The sequence below is a fragment of the Cygnus olor genome, chromosome 2 (assembly GCF_009769625.2).
Source record: "Cygnus olor isolate bCygOlo1 chromosome 2, bCygOlo1.pri.v2, whole genome shotgun sequence".
Classification (NCBI taxonomy): Eukaryota; Metazoa; Chordata; class Aves; order Anseriformes; family Anatidae; genus Cygnus; species Cygnus olor.
Genome location: NC_049170.1, coordinates 31507977 through 31527007, shown reverse-complemented (window position 1 = coordinate 31527007; position 19031 = coordinate 31507977). Strand labels below are relative to the sequence as shown.

Here is a 19031-nt window from a genome sequence, read left to right as displayed (position 1 = left end):
CCCCTGCTACCTCCATCTTCATTTGCTTGTCATCCATAAATACAAGAAATGGACAGAAAAGCCACTTGTCCCCACACAAGACAGGGTTCAAAGCCAAGCAGGAAAAGGAAGGAGCCTCTGCCTGTACTGCCAGGGCAGGATTACAACAGCGCAGCCTACCCAGCCAGCCCAGAGAGCACGCTGGGCTGCTGGAGTCTCAGGGCTACACGTTTTTCTGATGGAGAAATAACGCCTTAACCATCAGTTCTCTCCCAAACATTTCTTCCAAGCTGAAGATGCATTGATGAACCTTCAATTCCTAAAACTCTATTATGTGCTTGTTGTGAACATAATAAAAGGTAACCGACTTTTCCACCCATCATTTTTGTGTACAAATACATAGGTAAGGACCTATACGGCAAATCATATAACAAGAACGGTGAAAAATATTGGGCTTATTACTTCAGACCTTAATTGCAGATCTCATCATACTGTGTTAAAATATTTGGGAACCAGATAAGTTAACACCATTTTATCTAACGACAACAACAACAATATATATTTCAGCTACGGATATAGTTGTCTCAATTGCTCAAGACACAGCTTGCACAAGGAGCAGCCAACCTGACAGCTGGATGCAAATAACCATGCATACAGCAAAGCCCTGCTGCATGTCACAATTGTCACCGCCGTCCTGGTCCTGCTCCACCAGAGGTGTCACTGCTGGGACCTACCAGCCACCTGTTTCACCCCCTCGGGGCCTTAAGGTCAGCCCTACTGATGGTTTGCTCATCCAGAGCTGAGCTTTACCATACAAGAAGCTTTGTCCTTTGGATCTGTTCTCCAAAGAAGTTTAGTTTTACATAACTTTGTACTATTTCTTCATCATGGACTCATTCAATTAAAATTTTAATACAGGAAGCTCATGCTGCTGCAGGCCCGGTTTACAAGTACATACTTTTGCCAACACTTCTTCCTAGCGTGAAGAAAGAAACTCAAGCTCTGTGGCTAGGAAGACGCCATCAATCACATCGTATTATGTAAGCAATGGTCTCTCTACCCTGAAAGCTTACTTAACTCTGTTAACAGTGCTCTAACTGTATAACACGTTCCCATTCACCAGACTGCCTCATCTAGTTGCAATGTCACTAGCTGGACACTTTAGCAGTATTTCAAATGTGTAACTTGGCAAACCGCTGCTTTCTAGTCTAGGTCTACGATTTATTAACAGTCAGAAAATGCCAGCACGCACTGGGAAGTGCCAAGTCAAGTTCACAGTCCAGGTTGGTTTTGTTTCTTGCTAGTCATAAAAAATAAAAATCAAGAGTTAAACTGAGAGGTCGACATTCATAACCGCGATTTAAAGCCACCGCTTTAACAGACTAAGAGCATTTCAAAACAACCACAACACTAAATAGCCTTCTGAAAAGTGATTTCACACATCTGCAAGGAGAGTTAAAATGGCAAACCATGATACCACAGGATCTTTCAAAAATACTCTAGGATTCGAGCTTCTCTTCACACAGAGCTCAGACATCTCTTTCCCCCATGTAGCTGTCTCAGCGACCAAGAAACAGGAGGTGCTTTTCAAGTCCATTAGGCAGGTGATCCAGCAGTCAGCTGCGATGAGCAACAGCCTAGCCTCCAGCCACTGCCAGGCTAGGTGTGATGTATTTATACGCTTTATCTTTGTGGTCATCTATTATTTGTAAAAGACACTGCAAGGTATAATATTCTCCAATATTTTTATTTTTATTTTTTTTTAATGCTTTGCCTGTGATGCCTTATCCCTTGCTCTGGGACCGAAACTGTTAGTTTCAATAGATTCAAACCTCACGGGCATGGGGTCTGTAAAACATCATGCAAGCCACGCAATAGGTAAGAACTAATCCTCCTGTCTCAGTTCTTACAGAGCATAAACGTGCCATTGGGCTAGTATCAACACTGCCTACTTCCTTTAGGAAAAAAATAGAAGCTTTGGGGGCAAAGAAATGAACAAAGGCATCTGACCTCACCCTAGCACTACCAGTATGTTTTTCCACTTGCTGTAAAAGTTAGAAATGCATATGCTCAACTTCTAGCACTAGATTTCTTTCCTTTGACACAGTGTATTTTTAAACTGCTAGAAGAGCTGCATGCACCTTAAGGTTGTCTACTGGATTTTAAAAGTTTCCTGTGAATATAAATTATGCCCTTTAAGACAGCTGGGAACGAGAAAAAAAAAAAGTTAAAGTAAGACTTGCAACTTGTGGCAGATTTAATGACTAGAGGTTCAGTGCAACAGAAGAGACTCTTGAACAGTTAATTACTAGGAACACAGGATCTGCCTTCTTCTATATTTAGCTTTAAATACATCGTGCTCTAATCTGCTCGAGTGAGGGCCAGGCTTTATAAGGCACTCCCTAAAGCCAGCGGGAGCAAAGGCGCTGTCATCAGGAGACTGCAGAAGCACAAGCCTGAGCAAAACTATCCCAGTGATTTGTAGAACCATAGAATATCCTGAGTTGAATGAGACCTGCAAGGATCATCAAGTCCAACTCCTGGCTCCACAGTGGACCACCCAAAACCAAACCAAATATCTGAAAGCATTGTCCAAATGCTTCTCGAACTCCAGCAACTCGATGCTGTGACCACTTCCCTGGGGAGCCTGTCCCAGTGCCCGACCACCCTCTGGGTGCAGAACCTTTCCCTAACACCCAGCCTGACCCTCCCCTGTCCCAGCTCCATGCTGTTCCCTCGGGTCCTGTCGCTGTCCCCAGAGAGCAGAGCTCAGCGCCTGCCCCTCCGCTCCCCTTGTGAGGGAGCTGCAGGCCGCCATGAGGCCTCCCCTCAACCTGCTCTGCTCTGGGCTGGACAAACCAAGGGACCTCAGCTGCTGCTCATGGGTCTTGTCCTTTCCACAGGGCTTCTCTCTACTACAAATGACACCAGGTATTGCAAATGAGTTTTTGAAGTGCTTTTGCTACCATACCAGATGTTTACAGAAGTGAATGCAAGGAAAAAAAATCTAAGTCAGCACAGAACTGATGGCTGAAGGCTGCAAGTTCAACATGACAGCATACAAATTTGCACAGAACGTTTGATTACACCACATTAAGCCTGCCTTGTGTCATGTAGTTATCAAACCTTAAAATCATAAAAACCTTGAGCTATTACATATACTTTCCTTTTTGAAAGTTACAGACTAGCTCAAAGCCAAAGGCAAGGTTTGGAACACCAGCTAGGTAAGTCATATGGTTTCAGAGGATGGGTAAGGGTAGGGAGGAAATATCCTCAAAAAGAAAACCCCAAACAAGAGTCATCCCTACATCTTCAAGTCCACCATCCTCCAGGATTTGTGTGAATTGCCAGCAGGAAACAGACCAAGAGATGTGGCAGTGACAGCTCCTTAGCATGCTTCTTTCACAGACCCCACTCTTCTAGGGAAAATGAGAGAGGCAGAGCAACAGCCATTTCACTGTTGATTCTCTCTTTTGGATCTAGAAAATCTTCTGTAGAAAATTCACATGTTCAAACTGCACACCCAAATATCTGGTATTTTATAAGCAGGTGTCTCACAAGCGAGGCTGGACTGACTCAAGCGGGACGTGCCAGAAATCATTACCACCAGACAACCATGTACCACAGTCCAGAATGGGTCTAAGCCTGCTGATAACTAATCTGCAGCTACAAGATTTATTAGAAAAATCAAAAATTGTATGATTTAAAACAGTTTTTCTAGATTGTTAAGAGGCTTCTGCAAAACAGAACTGAGGGACATCTACAGTTGTAGATATGATCCACATAATGATACAGCAGTTTTTCTAATCAAACAATCCTCACAACACGATTAATAAAAATTGTAGCAATCAATAAAACCAGCATTAACTAAAAAGATTAATTAATAAAAACAGCAACAGATAAAGTTCAGAGCTTTAGCAAGTTTGAATTTGCTTAAAAAGTTAGAAAAATGCAGTCTTTTATCCATGCCACAGGGAAATTCTTATGATGATTAACTCCTAAATCATTTAAAGCCTTGATAAAGCTAATGTTTCTGCCAAGCTAAAACACTGGGAACATTTGGTTGTGGAAATATATAGCTCAAACTGAAAAAATAAATACTGGAAACCTTCATCCAAACCAATTCTATTTTTCAAAGCATTATTTTACACGTTAACAAAAATGTCAGAAACATCTGAGACTCTTCAAACATTAACATGCTTATGAAGAATTCAAAACCAGTTGCTCCACAGCAGCAAAACTTCACTGCCCCAGTTGCAGAAGGACAGAGATCAATGCCAGGCAACATCAAAAGAGAGCAACCATTTATTAAACTCCCCTCCCAAGATTTTACGGCCGTGTGTGCCCTGGGCAGCGCAAGCCGGCGAGGAAGCCCGCTGTGGCAGGCTGCAACCCCTCGTGTGGGTCCCAGCCACACGGGTCCCCACACTGCTGGCACTGGATTGAGGTGGTGCTGGGGAGCAGCAAGGGCACCACGAGCACAGCTCTCAAGGGAACGGGTGCTGGAAGAAATTATCTCCAACCCCCTCCCTCACTCAGACATCGCGCAAAACATTAGTACTCATCACAAAGTCAAACGAAATACAAGCATAGATGGTGAGAGTTTCTATGAAAAAAACATGTATCAAGATGAAGCTTCTCTAGAAGTGGAATATCCAGGACATTAAAAGGTTTTATTGTGTCTTTTATCCAGGAAAGTAATTAGGTGTTTTCACATTCTCATTGCTAATGTCAGGTTTAGGTTTGGGGCTTTTTTTTTTTTTTTTTTTGTCTTTCAGCAACAAGCCAAGGCGGTATGTTAAAAGCAAATTACCCAACTCCAGTGGCACAGAGGAAAAGCTGCCCTTGCACTTCTGCTAGAGAGGAAACGTGTCGACACGCAGTGAGCAGCTGCCTCTGCTGTCCGGGAAGGCAGCAGGCAGTTAGATTATGAGTGAACAAAATCTGTAGGTGGAAAACTCATAAATCATCTCCAGTGCAGAGGAACAAAGCGTTTTAAGGGGACGACAGGATGGAGTGGATGTAATGTAGCCACGGGTTCTTGCCAAATCCTTGTCAGGCTTCCCACTTTCCACTGTGATGTTCAGCCTGTGCTGCGATTCTTTTTCTGCAGCCGTTTCATTGCAAATCAGCGCAGTGAGAGGACAGCAAAAGCAAAGCACATCCATCACTCAACCTCTGTGCTTGCCACAGCGTTCACCTCACAACCGCAGCAACAGCTGCAGCAATAAAACCTTTTCTGTTACAACATGGCTTTCACACCCTTCGCAAGAAATTCACCTTGGGTGCCAGCATTTCCCGGATTTGGTCAGCATGAAAGAGAAGCCATATTTACCCACGTGAGCCTGTACGTCGGTTGCCAGTAACATGAAGAGCAGCAGAGACACTCCCTACAGCCTTCCAAAGTTCACTTTGACACCGTAACAAAATTAAGGAAATAAAAAAAGTTCTGTTTGCTGTTTCCCAGGGTCACAAGTGTTGAGGGTGGGAGAGGAGCAGGTCTATGAAAACACATCTCCTCTGCCTCTTCTCCCTCTTCAATTACACTTCTGGAAATCCAGCAAAGGCAAGTGCCCTCACGGCTGAGCTACAAGCATTCAGGTGGACTTGTACCATTTCATCACCATTTTCTTGCTCTTGCCCTCTACTCCCAAAACATAATTTATTTTTAAAGAAGTGACTGATAACATGAACGTCTGTAACTTCAACCAGCAGCAGAAAGAGCAACACTGGAAGCTGTAAGGTTTATCTTGCTATTTTGCCCTCAGTTATAATGTTTAGGAAACCGTTCTCCCAGTGATCTCACTCATTACAAAGAGCTAGTAAAACATTTGTAATATCCTCACCCTTTCAAAATTCCCTCACAGGTTTTATTTTAAATATGATCTCAGTGGAAACATGCAAGGATTAAGCAATCACACAGTTATGTGCAAGTTAAATATTATCAACCTCGTGCTGTTAATATTTCTGTGTAAAATAACACTGTTAATTCACAAATTTATTGCTGAAAAACACATCTTCTGTTATGGATTAATTTTGTTTATGATCTTACAGTGCACGAAGCAACTAGCTACCAACCTTTAATTTCATACTTGGAAACATGCCCTAGTTACCAGTGGATATCATGTTTAGTATCTTAAGACAGTGTTGTAGAAGGTTTTCTACAAGCACTGAATGCCTTGTCTTTTCCAAAAGAGCTTTCCAGAAGCTCTGAAGGCACTTAATTTCCTTATTTTTATTTTTTTTAAAATCACAGGACAGTGTATTTCCACACTAAAGAGCAAGTGCCCACTGCAACAAAAGCACTTGTCTTTTAATACTATGTCTAATGGGAGAGAGAAAACAAAGGGATGAAACAACTGGAGTTTGTTCCATTCTGCAGCGAGAACTCAACCAGTAGAAAACAAATACCAGAACAGAATGAAACTTACCCCACGTTAAACAAAAAATAAAAAATTGTGCTCACGCAAGACTCCGCAGCCAAGAATTCTGTGTAATCTGTGATTAGTTATCCAGCTGACAACTAAGGAAGCACAGACAAAAATGAGAAGACAAACTCACTAAAACTCGCACCATAAATCACATCAACTAACTGCTAAACTGGAATGCAGAGGGATATGCTTCTTGAAAAACAGTCAAAAAGAAAAAACAACCACAAACCACCTCACATCCACTAATTATAATACAATCACAGACTGAATTAGATACGGAGCCCAATGCACAGATTTCAGGAAAGCAGGTATTTAAGAATAAAAGGAATATAAGGTATATAAGAAGCATAAGAAGCTGCTCAGCTGAATAAGGAGGTAAAAACAAGGCAGAAACCTCCCACACCTGAAGCACTCCAGATGTACTCCACCATGTCAGGGAACTGCAAACTGAACCACCGAGGCAACGGGCTTCTGTGTCTCATAATCAGCAACCACATGAAATATGCGTGAGTCACAGCGCAGTCAAAAAGAACAGAGAAAAAAAAGATCTTAATCATTGACAGGTGAAAATACAAGTCAAGCAAATGAAATCATACACTTGGGTTGACACACACAAAAAGCTATCTTTCAGTAACAAGGTTTCTTTCAGCAGCTGAAAGTGTATTTATTAGATATAATTCTGCAAGGGCAAGGTATTAGCAGGAGCTTTTCAGCTGAGAGCTCTCTCAGACTGCTGCGCTCCTAACTGGAGCACCCCAAGGTAACGGAGACAATGTATTGCTACAGATCCACTCATATACAATAAATATTAATTTTAAGGTGATGGTACTCATCAAATTAAAGCTTGCATGGATTGCCAGAAGAGAAACCTCTTAGAAAAAGAAGGCGGTAATACGGATTGGCAGAGATTAGGATCAGGTTAACTTAGAAAACAAGCGGAACACAACACTTCTCCAAAATTAACAAGGTTTTTTTAGTGGTGGTGGTGGTTTTTGTTTTTTTTGGTTGTTGTCTGTTTTTAATGCAAGACACCATTTTCAATGGACTACATAGATGCTAAAAAATGATTGTTTAATTCAGAGGAGCATTATATGCACTGTTTATCCTGGAAAAATACAATCATCTCAGCTATCACTGTAAGAGATGATGTTGCTGAAGGAACATGGTTTAGTTGAAGTTCTGCAAAAACGTGATTATAAAGGTACTGCCACAATTTTGCTCTATCCTTCATTAAAGTACTGTTTGGCAGAGAAAGTTGTACTAGATGCTCTTCACAATATACGGAGAAGAAATCATTTACTGGAGTTACTTTATATAGTTCCTGTGCACCAGGAACTCACAAACCAAAAAACACAAGTATGCAGGGGAAAGCATGCTAAAAAATTATCAGAGAAGCCTCGTTCGTAGCAATGAATCAGTCAGACACAATAGAAGAACAGCTCGGCAATGGAGGCAAGTACAAGAACACATTTCTCACGTACAGTACTAATCATCTACTCACATCCACCCTGTTCCTCTTTTTTAATGCACACTGACAGTAATGTTTTCAGTATCAACCCTACTCATACAATTCAACAATCACATCAATAAAATCAGAGATGTGACGGTTCCATCTTTCTTGCTGTCTTAAAGCTTTGTGCAGCAGCAAAAGCACAGGAGACCACCAGTATTTCCAGGACACGGCCCTGCAGGATTTGAAAACCTTTAAGTTATCTTCAAAACAACAATGGCTAAGCTCAAAAAATTAAATACAAAGTATGGATTCTGCAGAAAGCACTGCCTCCCAGCTGCTAACAGTTTATTATTTCATGAACTAAATACAGTAATTGGAGGAGGGATGTATTAATAGTCAGCACCTCTCACAGACTTGCAAGTGGTGAAGGCCTTGGCTTTAGTAAGAGACAACTGCTGCATGCAGTAAACCTCGTTTTAACTTAAAATTCTCTGATTATTTCTTCAAAGCTTGTACAAGGAAAATGAGTTCACCACGTTAACACGTGGCTCTTTACCTTCAGGGCGATGAATGGGCTTTCAGATGCTTGAATTCTGGTATTTCTGGCTAAAAAGAGATGGTACAAAGAGCCAGCAGCAGAACCGCGCAATGTTTTGCACCATGTCAGCTATCCCAAACATACCTACTAACGCCGGTTATGCTGTTAGCAGCAGTCACTTGGACAGAAAAGGAGCCTGTAACTGATTTGCATCGCTCTGCATCCCAAAAGCAGTCTCTGTGGCTGCTGCTTCTTTCTCCTGGCTGGCTGAACACGCTGACAGGATGCAGTAGTTTTGGTGAGCAAATTGCTCAAGTGGGTGATGAGAGCACTAAACATCCACACACCTTCAACAGGAAAACAGACAGCTGTTTTCTAGGCAGTGACTGATCCAATTTCTCTCAGTCTAAGCTGAGATAATTCTATGGCAATAAATACGAATTCCTATCAACAAGTTGGCAGCTGAAAAAACACACACAACAACATGTGGCACTGAGTGCCTGCATAACTATTAGCCTTTGCGGGTCAAAAAAATAGGTAGTAGAGACTGGACAAGCAAAGAGGGGACAGTACTTGCTATCCTTCCCAAGACTTGGCAGCCAACATATCAGAGCTCTGGGTCTTACTTCAGAAAGTAATTAACTGATTTCTTCACCTCTGCGCAGCAACTCTAAAGCTCTTAAGACAAATTCAGGGAAGAAGAGTCTGTCTAGCAGAAGGGCTATCAAGCACTTGGATGGCAGAAACTCCTGAACTGAAAACTGTTGCAAGTGTGACAAGTGCATGAAAGAAAGAGAAATGCAGAGCTCCCATCTATCTAGATTTAGAGAGAGACTTATTTTTTTTCCTTTTCTTTTAAAGAAAACCTACCCAACTACTACAGGCCATTTTCAGAGACCAGACTCTGGAGCAAAAGCCCATTTGTCCTAACAAGTCAAGCTTTGGTCTGAGGTCAGGAAACTTGCAGGCGTCATGCATCCCACATAGCTCCTTAGCTCTGTACTTCAAGAAGTGCTGTCTCTCAAATCCCCAAATGCACAAGAGAGGTGTTAATCACCCATGACAGAATATTCCACCTGGGAGCACTATACCAAAGGCACTGCAAGCTGGGTGGCAGACCAGTTAAGCCCAGGTAAGGAGAAGAAATAACCAAAATCACAAGAGGACTGACTGGAGTCTGCATGTTATATTACTCCTATAAGAGGCCTTTACGTTGCTTCTTTTGAGAAGATGGAAGACATTTAAACCGGTTGTCTTCAGTTGCGAAAGCAAAAGCTGAAGCACTCCAGTGTTAAATACTTACATGCAGCCAGCTGCTTTGTTCCAGTTACACTCTTCCTACTGCTTGTTCCCATGTGATGTCACCAGTCTCAGCACTGGGACATCTGAATTTTTACAACTGATGTCAGCCTACATTACAAGTGTAGGTGAAGGGGCTACTACAAGTGAATTCCCCTCCAAGTTACAAGAAATACAAGAGCTAAATACACATTCACAAGTGAAGATAACCACGGCTGCTTTATTCAGCGTCAAGAAAGCCCTGCATTACTTCAACTCTTTGTATTCTGTCATCAAAATTAGTACCACAGCAAACACTGACGTGGCGAGGACTTTACACAGGTATCACTGCCTGATGAGAGGTCTGGGTCCATGGTTAGCAAGGTAGCCAGGCAAGGAAGAAATCAGTCAGCAGTTAACTGGTACAGGTTATTCAGTCAATAGCCTGTTATGGCACTTGCCAAAACGTCAAATTTATTACTAATTGATATTGAACAGGACCAAGTATTTTGATGTCAGTAAATCAACTGCCACGACTGTCCTCACGGAGCACTACGAAGCAGCGGCTGCTGCACATTATGAATCGTGAGAGCATGGAGGCAGCTCAGGGCTCTGGCCACGGAGCGGCTCCCCACACCGTGCCCAAAATGTTGGGAAGCAACAAACCAATGAATCCAGCCGTATCACATCCTACGCTACTCAGCCTGGCATCACACGAATGCCATGCTGAAGTTCTCCTAAACCAAGCCCAACGTCTGTGCAGCTGAGGTGGAAGAGGCAGCTCCTGGCTGCTCCCACCCGCGGCCAGCCACGCGCTTTCAGTGCTGTGCTGGCACGCTGCTGGATCGCCCCACCTCACCTGGGCACCAAGTCTTAGCCATCAGCATGAAGCTCACCCTATGCTTACACTGAAGAGCCAAAAATGCTCCTTCAGCTGAGGTACCTACTTCATCCCGATGCAGACCAGAGCACAAACACAACACCCACCCCACTCCACCATATTGTGAAGAAAATCCCAAATGAGGGCAGCGATGGTTACACTACAGCTGCTTCTGCATTTGAGCTAACTCTAAAAATAACCAACAACAGACTTGTAAGTCTGACCTCGCAACCCTTGACTCCCTTCACAAACAACGGAGAAAAGCAAACATTTCCAGAAAACAGTTTGTCTGAAATAATCTACTTGCCCATGTCTGGGTAAGATCTTAAGGGAGTCTCCTGTGAACAGCTTTAGCTCTAGATTTTTAACCAGATCAAAGAGACTCCGTCATAAATTTCCAACTTCCTACATCAGGTTCTACAGTGCTGCAAAATCAATTCATACCTGTAAACTTATAATCTGTGTGAAAGTCTATAGCTCAGCGACAGCTAAATATACCTCAGAGTTTAATTATACAGTCAAAATTAACAAGAGCGTGATTACTAATGGTGTATTATTCAATTCTATAGTTAAATCAGTAGACTTAATTGCTTATCTGTCCTAAATGATTCATAAATTTCCATTGTTTAAAGTTAAAAATCCAGTTTACCACAAACACGCTCGGCAAATAGGCTCAAGCGTGAGACCATGAGAAGCCACCCACCTTCTGAAGCCACGAGTCAGTGCAGGAATTACCTATTTCTAACCCAAAATCACCAGAATAGGTTTAACAGCTTCTAAAATGGGCATCAAAACACCCCTACGCTAGCCAGCCTCGCTTCCTTCAGCAGGAGGAGCGTGCGTCCGGTTTGCAGTCATTTGGCCTGCCTCAATGTCAGCTCAGCACAATGGTACTTGACACAATTAATAGGGAAACCTATTTTACTGTTTACAGCATCATTGTTCATGCAGCAGAAAGACCAACATCAGCAACCTCCTTCTGAGGGTAACATAATTACGGCTCCAGCGGACGCATGTCTGGAGGTGTATACACAGAAATGGACGTGGAAGTAAGAGCGCCAATAAGAGCTACATTAGATTTCTACAACTCATTTCTTACAGGAATGAAAGATATTAAGAATTTAAAAGATTTATTAATGAGACAGCTAAAGGATTTTTTTTCTCCTGAATTGAGAAAACACAATGGAAGGCTTGATTAGTTTCCCTGAGGACTTCAAAAGTCACACCAGTTAACCCGGGGCGCTTGAATGTGGATTTCTCATACATCTAGAAAAGATTTCTATGAAATACATTAACTTTCAGTGAAAAAAGGGCATATACCCCTCGGTGCTACACCTCATGGTTTCTGAAAGAAGCAGCAGCTTTTCAAAAGCCAAAAAAACTGTTAACAGCTACTGCATCTACTACACAGTGAGGAGGGGGGAGATGGAGAAATTGCTTCTAACATAAAAAAAAAAAGTTAACTCCTGCTAAAAATCCCCAAATGTAGATCTTTTTAGTCATGGAGACAGTCAAATTCTCAAAGTCAATGAGCTGACTGTTAAAGCCCATGCAGTCCAACGCATTTGCATCCCACCTTGAATATTGCCCTGCCCGGTCTGATACGCTGCGTGGAGTTGAGAAACTGAAAAACCTGGCATGTGTCCTTTGCTAATGGAAGATAACATGCAAAGGTGGCTGAAGTGCCAATCTAAATCTATTCTTCTTAATGTAAAATAAAAGAAGGCAGATATTCAACATGAGACTCAATCAGGGGCTTTGTGATAGTTGGCATTTTTCCTCTATTCTTGGCAACGCTGCAAGGCCATTCCTCTTTTGCAAATATTGAGGGAAAAAACAGAGTTGGTATTTCAGACTGTGGATATGTTGATATGAAGCTTTTTTAACCAATTGTTGAGAACGCTAATTAAGGTAGAACACTAATTAAGGTAATTCAGTAATCTAATAACCTAGTTATTAATAGGACCTGAGAAATTTATACTGGGATGACAAAAAAAATTAAGGTAACAGATGTTAAAAAGAATAAGTGGGGAACATCTTGGTCTACAGTAGGAAGACATTGCCTGTTCCCCCAGCACCAACTTCTTCTCCCTCAGCTGCACAAGACTTGCCATGCCTCCTCACACCATAACGCCGATTTTGCACTGCTGAGCCGTCCCAGATCAGGCTGCAAAGGTATTTTGACCAAAGGACAACAACTGTTTACACTGACAACATAAAACAAAGGGAAAGGGGAGAAGAATCAAGTCTTCCTGCTCCCAGGAGACAAAGGCAGCCAAGGGAGGGCATTCAACCACTGAACTGATCCTAGCACCACGCAGGCTGTCCATGAAATGCTTTGCCTTGAAACACTTGGTTTCAGGGAGCTGTGGACCACTGGTTACTACTGGCATTCCCCCAGAAATAAATAAATAAATAATGCAGGTTATGAATCTCAGTTACACACGCCACTGTGATCACAGAGGAGTTGTAAGGGACTGCTGTATAAATGAAAGCTCAAGAACCACACCACCTCATCACAGCAGAGACGTGACTGTACTGCACCTTGGCAATTTAGCAGTGGAGTCACCACGCAGCCTGCTCTGTAAGGACAGACCTTGGAGGCACACAGCAATGCAAAAAAAATGACACAGCGATGGCACTGCACATTGGGAAGAGAGCACCCTGACTTTCCAGTACGCACCAGTGGTTCTATTAACACTGTAACATAATTAAAACAAAAATTGAAAATATAAAGACCTCACCTCATTTCCTTTGGAGAAGTGAATTATGAGCATGCTTTCCCTAATTCAAGGAAAAGTCTTCCATTAGAGTTATACAGAACAAGGTGGCCAAGCTCAAAACCCAAAAAAGACCTCATCCTCTTATCTGAGCACAGGAGAAGCAAGCGTTTCCCTGGGCTTCAGGATTCAGGAGGCCCTGCGGACATGTTGACTGGCGCCTCCTTTTGCCAAAGGAGGGGGAAAAAAACCATGAAATTATCTCGGACAGAAGATGGGATTCAACAGCACAACACTGAGCTTCTATAGAGCTCACTGACTGAGGGTTTGGGGTCCGTAGGTCCCAGTCACACAACGCCATGCATTGAGATAAGACAGTCAACGCAGGCAGGAGAGAGACCACCAGCACAAGTTTCAGCAGCAACCTCACAGGCACAGAGATGATGACAAAATCAGCAGCAAGACGCTAGCCAAACCCATCACATCAACCTTGGCTAGCACAGAGAAAGGTGCAGACTGGGAAGCATCTCACCATCTCCACTTCTTCTTAAAAGGGTTGACTTCTTGCGTATTTAAAGAACATACTTTGTTTTTCTAATTGTCAGTGCAAATAAATGCCTACCCTTCTATCTACTAAGGCTCAATAACACGTTGCTAAGATTTCACATCCTGTGTCTTATCAAAAGAAAAATGATTAATGTATAACTTCAATGGACTGAATGGATTTTCCCTCTTCAAATCATTTCTAGAGAAGCAGGGGATTTTATTTATGGAAACAAAACCTGAAATTATAGCATTGCTTAAGCCTGTAAATTACAAACTGTTGAGCTGCTTAGACTTCTTTTTCTGCATGAAAAGAAAACACATCTTAAAAAAACCACGTTAAACAGTGGTCAGCACAATGAGGTGCAACCCCAAAGCTGTATTTAATTGTTCCATCTGGAGTAGCAGAAGGGTGTAGCTCACTGGGACTGAAGACATCACAGGAGATGTTTCCTTCCCGTTTCCCTGACTGACCTTTCTGTCCCAGACTGCGTCTAGCATTTTTCCTTGCATGACCTGTCTGTTCTCCACTCTAATTCTCACCAGAGATAATCCATCCTTCTTACTGAAGCTGAAAGCAGTAATCTTGGTCTGCTACTATGAGTCTGCAATAACCACAAACAATCTCTACACGGAACGCCTGCACCTGACACTAAGAATAACTCAACACGGAGCAAATCCTTACACAGGACTCCAAAAAACATATGTATGATACACTCAATTAATTTCAAAAATTCTACAGGAAAAAAACAACACAAATACTGCTCCTAAACCACATTTCTGGTCTAAAAGCTCTATGAAGCATAGAAACAAACAGCACTTACGGAGTCTCTGTCAGGGTAGGAATTGCTACTAATTCACTTCTTGGAAATATTTTCCTGCTTTCTAGGAATTTACAAAACACAACGTGCAACTCAAAAAAAGGTTATTTATTTTATACGGAGGAAGCATTTTACTATATTGAGACATACCTGGTGATAAAAGCATTTCTAAAGACACAGTGGGAACACGACAAAGCAACAGAAAATAAAGCTGCTACCACATATACCGGCCTTTACCCAGGTTTCAGCTCCTGTATTTACTCACGGCCAGCCCACCTCTTAACAGCTTTCCCTTTGCCTAGGCAGGGTGCATAAGGATGCGCTAGTGTCTCAATCTGATGGACTTGAGCTGCCCCTTGCAGCCACCCAACCCCATGGCACAAACTGGGATCCGATTCAGAAGGTTCTCTTGCCAGCAATGCCTTACAAATACGTGACTGCCCTTGGTTGTGTTTGCACTACACAACCACACTTTACAGATGACCAGAGTAGTTAAACCAAGGTCAACAAACACTCTTTTCTTGAAACTCAACTGCATTCTGCTCTCAGCTTTATGGCACGTAGGAAGCTCTCAAGGTGCATGTGCTACATACAAGCACCACACCACTGCACTTTTCCTCTGGTCATTGGACTCTCTTTTTACTTTGGACTAGGTTTTCTTTTGACTTTTGCACTCTTTACAAGATCTCCAGTTAGATCTAAGCACAGCACAGCAAGTTCAAAAGGGTTTTCAGGCATTGCACTTCACACACTGGTCTCTCCAGGGAGAAGCAATAGATTTTTCCATTTGTCAATTTCCCTCTCGCACACCAGCTTTACCGCTGAATGATCCTCAAGTTTTTTAGTTACCTTTGAACAGATCATTGAGATTTCAAATTAATAAGAAAACAGAGCAACAGTTGAGGAGAGCTCATGTTTAATAATAGTGGATCACGTGGCAAAAAAAAAAAACAGTACCTGTAATCAAATCCACAGTTTGAAGGGGAGCCACAGCAGTTCAGAGGTGAAATTTATCACAGATTTTGTACTAAAAGGAAATTATTTTACTTGTAGGCTTGGGCAGTGAGATGGGCACAGACAACAGCTTACTGTCAGATGTGCAACACAAACATGAGAATTCTTCACTTTGAACAGAAGGAATGAAGACAGAAAATAAGCTGAGAAGTGGGGGGAAAAAGTCTCTCAAAGCAATCTGAATAGTACATATCCATTCAATGCATAATTTTACTCATCTTGCCTAAAGTCAGCTTAGGTCTGCAAACACATACACGCTATCTGTAGGTGACTGTATTATGTAAGCAAAGCTTAAAGAATCTTGTCTTATGCTAAAAATTTACTCCCAGATTAGATCTAACCATATATATTTAAGCCAACTACCTCCACCGTTCATCAGATAAAAGCTTTGATACTCACAGACAGAAAATAACTCGGGACTCTCCAGACTGCATCACCAACAGCTATTGACACACAGGTGCCAGGGACTTCCCCCAGTGTGGTGCTCACAACTACAGAATGGTGGAGCGGGACCTACATCGAAGCTTTACCAGTGTCCTTCTGCACAAAGCTGTATTTCAGTGTTGTGCAACCTTACATCTCTGGAATTTTTAATTTATTTTACCAGCACCTATCTGAATGGGCACAGCGAACCAATTCCTACAGAAGCTGTGGTAATCCAGAATCAGTGTAGGAGACACCAGTTGCAAAGCTTAAGTGGGAAAGAACTTAGTCTTGCAAAGGTGCTTAGCTGGCTGTCTGATACATACTACTCTGCAGCCACTAAACACATCTGTCCTTTTCAGCCAAAAGCTGCTTGTATGCATTTGTTCTATTACAGTTGGACTAAAATGAAAGTATCTACCTACCTGGAATTCACATACATGAAAGCCAAGTTTTAAATAATTTGTTTCTCTTAATCAAAGAGAATAATAATGGCTAAAAGTCTCCTAATAAAAACAAAAGCAAAAAAATACCTACTGTCTGACCAAGTTGTTTATATCAGGATCATCCAGAAGAAACAATTAAGAGAATACGAAATCGAGTCATTTGTTTGCCATATTAGAGATCTACTGCTGATTGTATTAATGGAGCAGGGGGTAAACATGTCTGAAAGCAATAGTGATTATTTTGAAAAGAAACTTTTAGCCAGGTACTACAAATGCACATTTACCTAAAATATTCACATTATCCTCATCATCACAATACCCGAGCACCTCAAAAATCTTTCTTTATACACTGCCTCACTACCTGGGGAAGATCACATAGGTAGCCCTTGCACAATTTGGAATTAAAAGATATACACAGAAATAAAAGCGTATACTCAGAAATGCACTTCACAGCCAATACAAGATGGTAGCAGATGGAAATCTCTCTCCATGTCTCAGGTGAACACCCTGGCTATAGGAAAACCCAGTCATTCAAAGATGTATCTATTGCATTTGAACACGTATCATTCACTCCTGCATGTAGCTACTTTCAGGTTTTTTTTTGAGGTATTTTAATAATCTACTTTTGGTTCAAAATAAGACTTAGCAATGTTGACAGATCAGACCACGGATTCAGCAGCTGTCTTGAGATGCAAATACAGAAGAAATCTAAAAAGAAAAGTGTTTACAATAAAACAAAAATACTTAAGGAAGTCAGAGTTATACATTGCCAATCAACAGGGAGGAGGAAAAAAAGTAACCTATCCACAGGCTATTAGAGAGGGAAAAACCATTAGATGTTTCTAGCGATTAAAAAAAAAAAAAAAAAAAAACTAACTTGAACTTGCGTGAACTTGAATTGATCCAAACGAATAATCCTGTTAGACACTCCTTCCTTTGGCCAGGATGTAACTATCAGGATTGGAGTCAGTAGGTCCAGAATCCAGCAAAGGTCTGTTTCAAAGGCTCGGCTCTAACTGAAGGAGATTCCCCACAGCACAGGCCATGCAGAAGGCAGATCCATTTAAAAAAAAAAAAATCACTTGAGAACCATATGAAATGGCTTTTACACAGGAATGACTAAATAGACTTAAAATGTCAGCGTGGCAGAAAGACAATGGTGGGGGATGATACAGGTCTATCAAGCTTTAGGTGCCTGTCAGAGATGAACAGGGAACAGTTTTTCATTGACTCTCAAAAGAGGAACTAGGGCAGGGGATTTAAAAAAAAAAAGAGGAAAAAGAGCAAAAGAAGCCATTAAGTAGCAGGTTCAATACCAAATAAAAGGAGATAATTTTTCATGCAGCTGTGAAAGTTATAACCACAGGATGCTGCAGATGCAAAGTTTACCTAAATTCCAAAAAAGAGCCCACAACAACACTGCAGGTTATCAAGCTCAAAGGTAAACACCAAGATACCACCCTGCGTTCAGGAAGTGCCTAGCTGTGAGCCAGTGGGATGGAAGCTAGGAGAGTATGCCATGGAAATACTTGTTTGGCCTGTTCTTTTATTTTTCCTTAGGTAAAAACGTAGCAGGTCTGACCAAGTTTCTGATCAACTGGCACAGAAAGAGGCTACTGGACCTTTGAGCCGTGACACCATCAGCAGAGCAGCAGAGTACAATCACCACGATTCAAGCAAGCCACCAAGACACAAGTGAAGGATAGTCACTTGACAGGGAAGGAGAAAACAGCTTGAAACCAGTGAAACCAGTTCAACATCTCTTTTTCCTCTCTTTCACATCCAAAGACCCGAGTTTCACAGTGCATTGTCCAAGAAATAGGACAGTCTCTTCTACCCTAGATTTAGTCCCCAAAAAACTTACTGCATACCAAAAGCAAACGTTATTAAATTTCAAAAATCCCTGTTATTTTCTTGCATCAATCTTGCTCTTGACAGCCGTAGAAAAAAAAATCAGGTGTTTAGAATCACCTGTGCATTCATTACAACAGCCATCACACCTTCCCATGAACACAACTGCAGCAAACTGGAGGGAGAAAACATGTCACCATTTGTGCCTGCTTCAGAAATCAAAAGCACCAGATATACACATAACCTGATGAGGAAATACGGGAAATTCCCATATGTAATACTTATCACCTGAAACTTAAAAAACATTTCCTTCTCCCTCTGTAATGCCCAACACTTACATTATTAATCACTACACAACACCCACAACTTAAACGTATGTGAAAAAATGACACAGTAGATAAAGGAAAATGCATTAAGGGGTAAGACACGAGAGTTCAGAACCTACACTTTCAGGTTCCTGTTCCCTGCCCGCACACAGACTTCCTACACCACTGTGGAAGAGTCACTTGATGTCCCCATGCTTCAAATTCTATACATAAAATGGAGGCAACAGCACTTCGTTACCTCATCAGGATACAGGAAGGATAAACAGAAGATTGCGAAATGTCCGCTCACTACTGTACTGAAGGTCACACAGAAGCCTTTGATAGGTAA

General features: G+C 41.8%; 1 protein-coding gene across 4 annotated transcripts in view; it reads right to left on the bottom strand.

Moving 5' to 3' along the window:
- The window catches only part of BZW2 (basic leucine zipper and W2 domains 2), a 57827-nt gene that overhangs the window by 36711 nt on the left and 2085 nt on the right, over positions 1-19031 (bottom strand). Inside the window, exon 1 of one of the 4 annotated variants that reach the window (XM_040545866.1) lies at positions 18823-18841. The exons of 2 other annotated variants lie outside the window; for them this stretch is intronic. The gene's annotated coding sequence lies outside the window, so the exon portion shown is untranslated. Of the gene's footprint in view, positions 1-6813; positions 6833-18822; positions 18842-19031 lie in introns of those variants that run through there. One more of the 4 variants, XM_040545867.1, reaches the window with a different exon arrangement.